Genomic DNA, 8,079 nt, shown 5'->3' on the forward strand with positions numbered 1-8,079 from the left:
GGCCCCACGACCAGTCTGATTGGTTGAGGGAGGGGACCAATTATAGGTACTTTTCAGTTTTCATCTGCAAGGCAGTGCAAAGGGAATAGCCTCTGATCCTTTTGTTACTTGGGTATAGAAAGCTGGGGTTTTCCTTTGGATTCAGTTCTAGGAAGTCAGCACAAATCAGCATTAGGTTCCCTGTCTCCAGACTCTATTCTGCCTCAATGGGTAAATACCAGATAGAAATGAGCATGTGCTCAACTAAGAGAGACCTTCAGAGCGGTGCTTACAGCTTCAAATCAGAAACAATGCAAAGACCCTGGGCTGGGAAGTAAATTATGGTAGAGTCACATGGTGGACTACTGTGCTGCAATGAGAAGGAACAATCTTCAGACCAATCTAGGGACATGGAAGGATCTCACACCCATGATGTTGACTGAGCAGAAAGAGTAGGACAAAGATACGTGCATCCTGTATGATTTGATGCTTGTGATGTTTAAAAACAGGCTAACTCTAACCCTAACCCTCTGCTCACTAATGCTTTTTGTTTGTTTGTTTGTTTGAGACAGGGTTTTGCTCTGTTGCCCAGGCTGGAGTGCCATGGTGCAATCTTGGCTCGCTACGACTTCTGCCTCCCAAGCTCAGGTGATCCTCCCACCTCAGCCTCCCAAGTAGCTAGGACTACAGGGGTGCACCACCGTGTCCAGCTAATTTTTTTGTTTTTAGTAGCGATAGAGTTTGCTCATGTTGCCCAGGCTACTAATGTGTTTTTAATTATCTTTCTCTTCCCTGCCTTGCCTCCCCATCCCTTTTCCTCACCTGTGCTTCCTGGAATGACCTCCCAGGTAATGTCCCTGCACCAGCTCTTGTCTCAGAGTCTGCTTGTGGGGCCTCGGGAACTGAGACAGTGCACAATTTATGTCTTTGGTATGTCAGTGATTCATCATTTGGCTCCATCTAGCACCTCCACGCACCTGGGGACTTTGTCTTGTTCACTGATGTGTCCCAAGTGCCTGGAACAGTGCCAGGCAGATTATTGACACTCAATAAGTACTCCTTAGATGTTGAAGAAAATATGCAGATATAGCCAGGAGGCCAAGCTCTAGAAAGCATCAAGCTGCTCAGAAGCTGTTTCACTCAAGCAAAAGGGAACAGGGTCATGTTGATGGAGGCCTGTGAGGTGTGTGTGAGTGTATATGTGTATATATATACACACATATATATATTCTGATCTCGCAATGGCTCTTACAATAGTTATTGTCTTAACAACACAGATAGGGTAACTGCTTAGTTCTTCACTATGTTGAAGCTTAGTAAAGACAGAGCATGTCTGTCTGATTTCTGCTGTAGTCCCAGGGCTTAGCACCTAGTCAGGCCATAGTAGGGGCTCAACAGATATTTGCTAAGTAAATAAATGAGTGAGTTCAAACATCTTGCCCAAAGTCACGGCTGGGAAGTGTTGGAGCTTAGATTTGCACCCAGTTTAGTTTGAGTTCAAAGCCCAAGTTCTCTGGCTATTCCAGGCTGCTGCTCCAGTGTGGATACACACAGACTCTTTAACTGCTGTCCTTGTCTCCACTGACTTGCTCACGAGCTATTCAGATGAAAATGCCTATTATTTAAAAATACAAAAGAAAAACCTTCAATGACTGGGTTTTATAAAGAAAATTTTATAAAGTTATATGTATATATCTATAAAATGTATATATGTTATATAAGGTTTTATAAAGAAAGTGTTATAAAGACAACTTCTTCTTGTACTGTGGGCCCAACCAGAATGCTGCCAAAGGGTGGACCCCATGACTCTCTTGCCCTTGGTCTTTAAACTCCTGATGGGTATCAGTGAAACTCATCAAACCCTTGACCTGGATCAACAGACAAAGAAAACGGTGCCTAGCTAGGTGATCTGCAGTCCAGCTTTGCATTCTGGTTTAAATCCACAGATTTAAACAAATGGGACTTAAGAAGGATGGGCAGGCTGGGCACAGTGGCTCATACCTGTAATCTCAGCACTTTGGGAGGCCAAGGCAAGCGGATCGCCTGAGGTCAGGAGTTCCAGACCAGCCTGGCCAACATGGTGAAACCCCGTCTCTACTAAAAATATAAAAAAATTAGCCAGGCATGGTGGCGGGTGCCTGTAATCCCAGCTACTTGGGAAGCTGAGGCAGGAGAATTGCTTGAACCCAGGAGGTAGACACTGCAGTCAGCTGAGATCATGCCACTGCACTCCAGCCTGGGTGGGTGACCAAGCTAAAGAAAAAAGAAAGAAGGATGAACAGAGGGCAGTGATGGGGATCTCACTGGCCAGAGACATCTCTCTAGTGCTCTATACTCACTTGACTCTGTTCCAAATTCCCTCAATTGTTCAAAGAGTTGGGCAATAACAGATCTGAGTGGGCACTGGCCACCCATGGCTTGTCTTCTCCAGAGTCAGTAAATGCACCTGACACAATTGACTGTGACCTACGAGTGTGATGTTACATAGGTAGGAAAAGGTGTTTTTCCTAGGGCTGTGAGCAGAGCCAGCTCATGCTAGGGGACTAAGCTGAGTGTATCAGGATGTTGGACAACATCTTCAAATTATGTTGTTGTGTTCAGATATGGTTTTCTAGGTTCATACGGTCAGAATAACATCCCTGGGCGTGAGAGACCTCATGGTGGCAATGAGAAGTGTTTTGAGGGAACGTGAGATTGGAAATGGGGAAGACAGTTAAAAATTAAGTGATAAAACAAAAGTGCCTAAGAGAAGGGAGCAAGATGTTAAGCAGACGTGTTGGGAAATGAAGGAAGTATGAGTGGGAGGGCAGATCTGCCGGAGAGAATCCCGTGAGCAAGTGAGGAGATGGCCTAAGCCCATGGGGAAGCAGGGGAGGGGTCCTGAGAACCCCTCAGCTATTGCATATTCTCAGTCTTTGCCTACCAGGTGATGTTCCCTCCTCTCGGGTGAACGCTGCGTGCTGGAATGCCCTCTCTGGCCTGATTTTTTGCAAAGGCCCCTGTCCTGAGATGGGCTCTCTTTACATCCTGATTCCCATCAGAGCTCCCCGTCCCCTCTGCATCTTGCTTGCTGTGTCACTCAGGGTCTGCTGAGGGTGACACTTACACCATGGGGGGGGGTCCAGGGAACTCCAAATCAGCCAAGAAAGCAGAATAGGCGTGGATCAGCCAGCTACTTTCCTGTGCTGTCTGGTCTAGCTGAATTCAAGAGTACATCTGAGGAAGGGAATTGGAATCTTGGAAGGGAACACCCCATGCTTCTCCCGTCTCCAACTGGTCAGGGATGCACTAGTGCACTCCACTCCCAATCCTATACAGACACACAAGGGACTGTATCCCCCAAGCCCACATGGCATCTTGTATACGCACACATGCTCACGTATTGCACTAGCATCTTCAGCTCTACCCTGCTTTCTGTGCTGGGAGGCTCAGCTTTGGCAACTACATCCACAGGTACCTCTACCTTCTGGCTTCCAGGTTGGTTTGGACAGTTAGAAACTGGAAGGACTCAGATGGTTCCTAAAATTCTCCAAATCAGCAGAAGTAGGGTGCCTGGAGTCAGAAGTGATTCTAAAAATCAGAGGACTCTTAAAGGACACAGACATTCCAGAGTCTGACCCACTCTTAGCTAGATTATAAGAAGCAGAGGGACTCTACTGCCCTACTGATATCTGTACTGAAATTTTAAGCACCCATTAATCTGTCTATATAGTAAAAGTGGCCAAGACATACTCAGGATACTTCCTTTTTAGGTTTATGTCTATTCATCAGAAACCAAGAAAAGATGTATTATATTGGGGGTAGATATACAGGGAATGGCTACATTATTTATGGAAAGTGTGTGGGAGGTTGGTAATTACCTGGTTGCCTCCTTTTACTACTTCCGTAAGTCACTAGACCATGGACTTCCTCCAGCTGGGACAAGCCATTGTCTGTCCCTGCACAGAGCTGTTGACCAGCAGTCATGTGCTCATGAGTAACACCGCTGTTGGCAACAGCTCATTCCTATCACTCCAGCCAATAACTAGGATAATGGAGGACACAGAGAGTTATAATGCTTTGGAATATAATAAGAAAACATTTCTATGGAGAGAGGCTTGCCTGTCATCCTTATGCTGATAATTAATTCTCCCCTGGCCCTTACCTTTACATGAATACTTCATATTTATGGCTATAGTTGTCCAGTCATTTACTGCATTGTCTCAGCCAGAAGCCACTGGAACACTGGAAGCAACTACACAGAAAAAGAGAAAGTAGCTTTTGTTGAGCTCTACTCTGTGACAAGATTAAAGTTCGGGCAATTAGGGTTTTTTTTATAATGACCCATTCGTGGAATAGGCCTTGGCAGAATTTCCGTCTGACAGCAGAGAAACTGAGGTTCAGAGAGGTTATGCAACTCATCTAAGGTTCCCCAAGTTAGGCCAGCATTGGAATTCACCAAGGCCCCTGGAAATCTCTGCTGCTGTCAGACATTGGTGCCAGTGGCTGATGACAACAGCAGGAATTGATACAAATGTTTAGTGAAAGAAATGAGGACAGTTTGTCCTGTGATGTAGAAAAATAGTTTTCTCCAACCCCAATTGAAAACTTTGTCAACAGCTTAGTAAAATGTGGCTGATGTTTGACTCCTGTCTCAGGGTTTTCCAGAGAAATGAAACCAGTACAGGAACTGGCTCACATGATTACAGAGGCTGGGAAGTCCCACAACCTGCCACCTGTGCCACTGGCAAGCTGGAGAAGCAGGACATTTCGTGGTACAGTTTGTCCAAGTCTGCAGGCTTCAGAAACAAGGGTGGGAGTGGGGAGGGGCTGACAGTGTCAGTTCCCATCTGAGTGGGACCCGGAACCGGAAGTGCTGACCTCTGAGGCAGGAGAAGTTGGGTGTCCGAGCTTAAGCAGAGAGCAAACTCACCTTTCCTCTGCCTTTTTGTTCTCTCTGGGCCCTCGGTGAATTGGGTAATGCCCACCTGCATTGGTGAAGGCCATCTGCTTTACTCTGTCCACCAACCCAGATGTGGATCTCTTCCAGAAACACCTGCACAGACTTTAAGGGATGCCCAGAAATAACGTTTCATCAGCTATGTGGGCATCCCTTAGCCCAGTCAAGTTGACATAAAATTAACCATCACAACCCCCAAATCACAGTGAAATAATGTGAGACCCAGATAAAAATATGCAGCCAATTTTTAAAAAGTTGAATTGCTGACTTCTGCAGCCAGTGGAAGCCTCGTAGGTCCTCAGGCTGTGTATTCGCTTCCTCCTCAGCTCTGGGATGAACAGCCAGAAGACACTCTACTGCTTCCTCTGTCCCAATCTGGCTGGGAAGTCTCTTTCCCACTGTCCCAAGCCAGCTGACCTGGGGACTGGTGTGGCAGCTGTAGCTTAGGAGAACTGAGATGCAGAAGCCCACCCCATCAAGAAAGCCAGGGCCAGGAAGGATAAGCCCAGCATGCTGTCCTCCTCACTGCTGAGCACTGAGCACTTGGTTCACATCTAAAGGGGAAGGTCAGGGCTCTTCCCAGACTCATGGCCCAACACAGACTCATGGTCCACAACTACCCATGTGTTTTGGTGAGAGTTGGAAGAAGTACCTCAGTGCAGTTCAGGAAAGAGTATTTTATAAAGCTAATGGGATTTGTGCAGAATAAAGCAGACATTACATTGTTTATTCACCCCCACACCAAGTTTTCAGAACCTAGACCCATATGTGTGACATAAGAGATATGAAGGCTCTCATTGCCAGACAGGATCCATATCATGGACCCAGTCAAGCTCACAGGCTCTGCTTTCATGTGCAAAGACCTGTTCTACCTCCACCCAGTTCAGAAAATGTTTAAAAATTGTTGAATGCAGACATAGATGGTTTTGTTCACCCTCAGCATGGAGGTTTATCTGGGTGGGCCAAACAAGGGGTTCTTTTACTCAATGCGGTCTCACTATTCTGGCCCATCAAGCCAGTTCTTATAAGGAGAGAGGCTGGGAGCAACTCACTGACATAGTTGTGTCCTGGCTAAATCAGAACTCAGACCGGCTTGTCTTCTTGCTCTGGGGCTCTTATGCTCAGAAGAAGGGCAGTGCCATGCATAGGAAATAGCACCACATTCTGCAGCTGGCTCAACCCTCCCTGTTGTCTGCGTATAGAGGTTCTTTGGATGTAGACACTTTTCTTTCTTTCTTTCTTTTTTTTTTTTTGGAGATGAGTCCTGCTCTTTCACCCAGGCTGGAGTACAGTGGCATGATCTTGGCTCACTGCAACCTCCACCTCCCGGGTTCAAGTGATTCTCCTGCCTCAGCCTCCCGAGTAGCTGGGCAGGAGCTACAGGTGCGCACCACCATGCCCAGATAAGTTTTTTACATTTTTAGTAGAGACCGGGTTTCACCATGATGACCAAGCTGGTTTTGAACTCCTGACCTCAAGTGATCTGCCCACGTTCGCCTCCCAAAGTGCTAGGATTACAGGTGTGAGCCACCATGCCCGACTGGATGTAGACATTTTTCTAAAACCAATGAGCTGCTACAAAAGTCTGGCAAGAAATCCATTGACTGGAAGGAGCTGTGATCCTCAACCTAAGGGGTGGTCTTTCTCCATTGGTGGTTTTTGAGAAACTACTGTTGAAGTATTTGCCGGTTATGAAGGCAAATGGAAAATTTCCGCAGTAATTCTTAAGTACTCCACATAAGGGAGCAAAGCTAGCATAAAGCAGCCTTGAACCAGGATGCCCAGAAATGGGAGCTTTATCCAGCCAGACACAGCAAAGACAACTCTTTGGCCAAATGTCTTTCTCTGCAACAAGGCTTTGGCCTAAAATATGCAAGCTTCTCAGAAGACAGATGAGGTCAAATACTCACTCGGCTTTCCTCACCTCCCTTACCTTTATGGTTAATGTTGGAGAGGTGCACTTTTTTGGTGCAGCTGTAGTTTGGTGCCTGCTGTTCCTTTGTTTTGCCTGGTAGGTTAGACTTTCAGTAATAAGGTGTTGGGGTGCTTTTGCTGAGAAAGGGCTCCCCTGGGCCCAACCCAGCAGGCATTCCAGTTGCAACCAGATACACCGTCCCCTTGATCTTTCAAGGATCCCTGAGGCTTCTCCTTGAAGGAAGCAGGAGAGTGATTTGCAAGTTTCTAGGACTCTGGCCCAGAAATTAGGGATCAATTTTCTGATTGTAGTAGAGGTGAAAGTTCCTAAGGAATTGTCCTGAGTGTGAGCCTTAAGAGATAGAGGATGAGAGAAGTGGGCTGGGTGTTGTTCATCCTGTTATTCTTTGAGTGTTTCATGGAATCTGAACAAGGACAAGGAAAAAAGGGATTTTTTTTTTTTAATGGAGGAAGGATGATTTTCTCCTAGGGTCATTCTAAGTTGGGGTTTTTAAGGCAGCACAGACTGCCAAATGCTGTTTTTTTGTGGACTGAAATCACTTTGGGATATTTTTCTGCCACACTGGGACGTTTTAGTTTTTACAACAATGCTTATGCAGATAATGCATTTTTTCTGAATGCTTTTTTTAAGAGACAGTCTTCATTGGGTTTGCACCCTCCCACCCTTGATCTTGTTAGAGTGTCGTTTTTGCTGTTCTCCAGGTGAAAGCGTTAACCCTGCACAAGTTTGGTGATAAAAAATTGTTGAAGTTTCAAAAAAAATTTTTGATAGTGCTGTCCCTCTGCTCAAAGCCATCAATAGCTTTTTATGACATGTGTTAATTTCCTATCGCTGCTGTCACAAATGACCACAAACTTCGTTTAACGCAACACAAATCCATTATCTTACAGTTCTGGAGTCAGAAATCTGACCTGGTCTCACTGGGCTATAAACAAGATGTTCTCAGGGCTTCATTTCTTTCTGGAGGCTCTATAGGAGAAAGCTGTTTCCCTCCTTTCCAAGGGTTCAATTCCATGGAACAGAAGTGGTGTCATTTTGTCAGGCAAACATCTAATTTTCTAAGTTGACAGAACTCAAATATTATACCTAACTGCTACATTATGTCATACATGTTTATTAAAATACATGTTTGGCTTTGTTTCTTATTATACTTGGTTATATTTCCAGCTTCTAGAGGACACCCTCTTCCTTGGCTCTGTTCCATGTCTTCATCTACAAAGCCATC

General features: G+C 45.6%; 1 pseudogene; it reads left to right on the forward strand.

Annotated features, from left to right (window-relative positions):
* The first annotated feature begins 3,879 nt into the window (after nt 1-3,879).
* Nucleotides 3,880-6,538, forward strand: LOC117088595 (annotated as a pseudogene).
* The last annotated feature ends 1,541 nt before the right edge of the window (nt 6,539-8,079 follow it).

The sequence above is a fragment of the Trachypithecus francoisi genome, unplaced genomic scaffold (genome assembly GCF_009764315.1).
Source record: "Trachypithecus francoisi isolate TF-2019V2 unplaced genomic scaffold, Tfra_2.0 Lachesis_group10, whole genome shotgun sequence".
NCBI lineage: Eukaryota > Metazoa > Chordata > Mammalia > Primates > Cercopithecidae > Trachypithecus > Trachypithecus francoisi.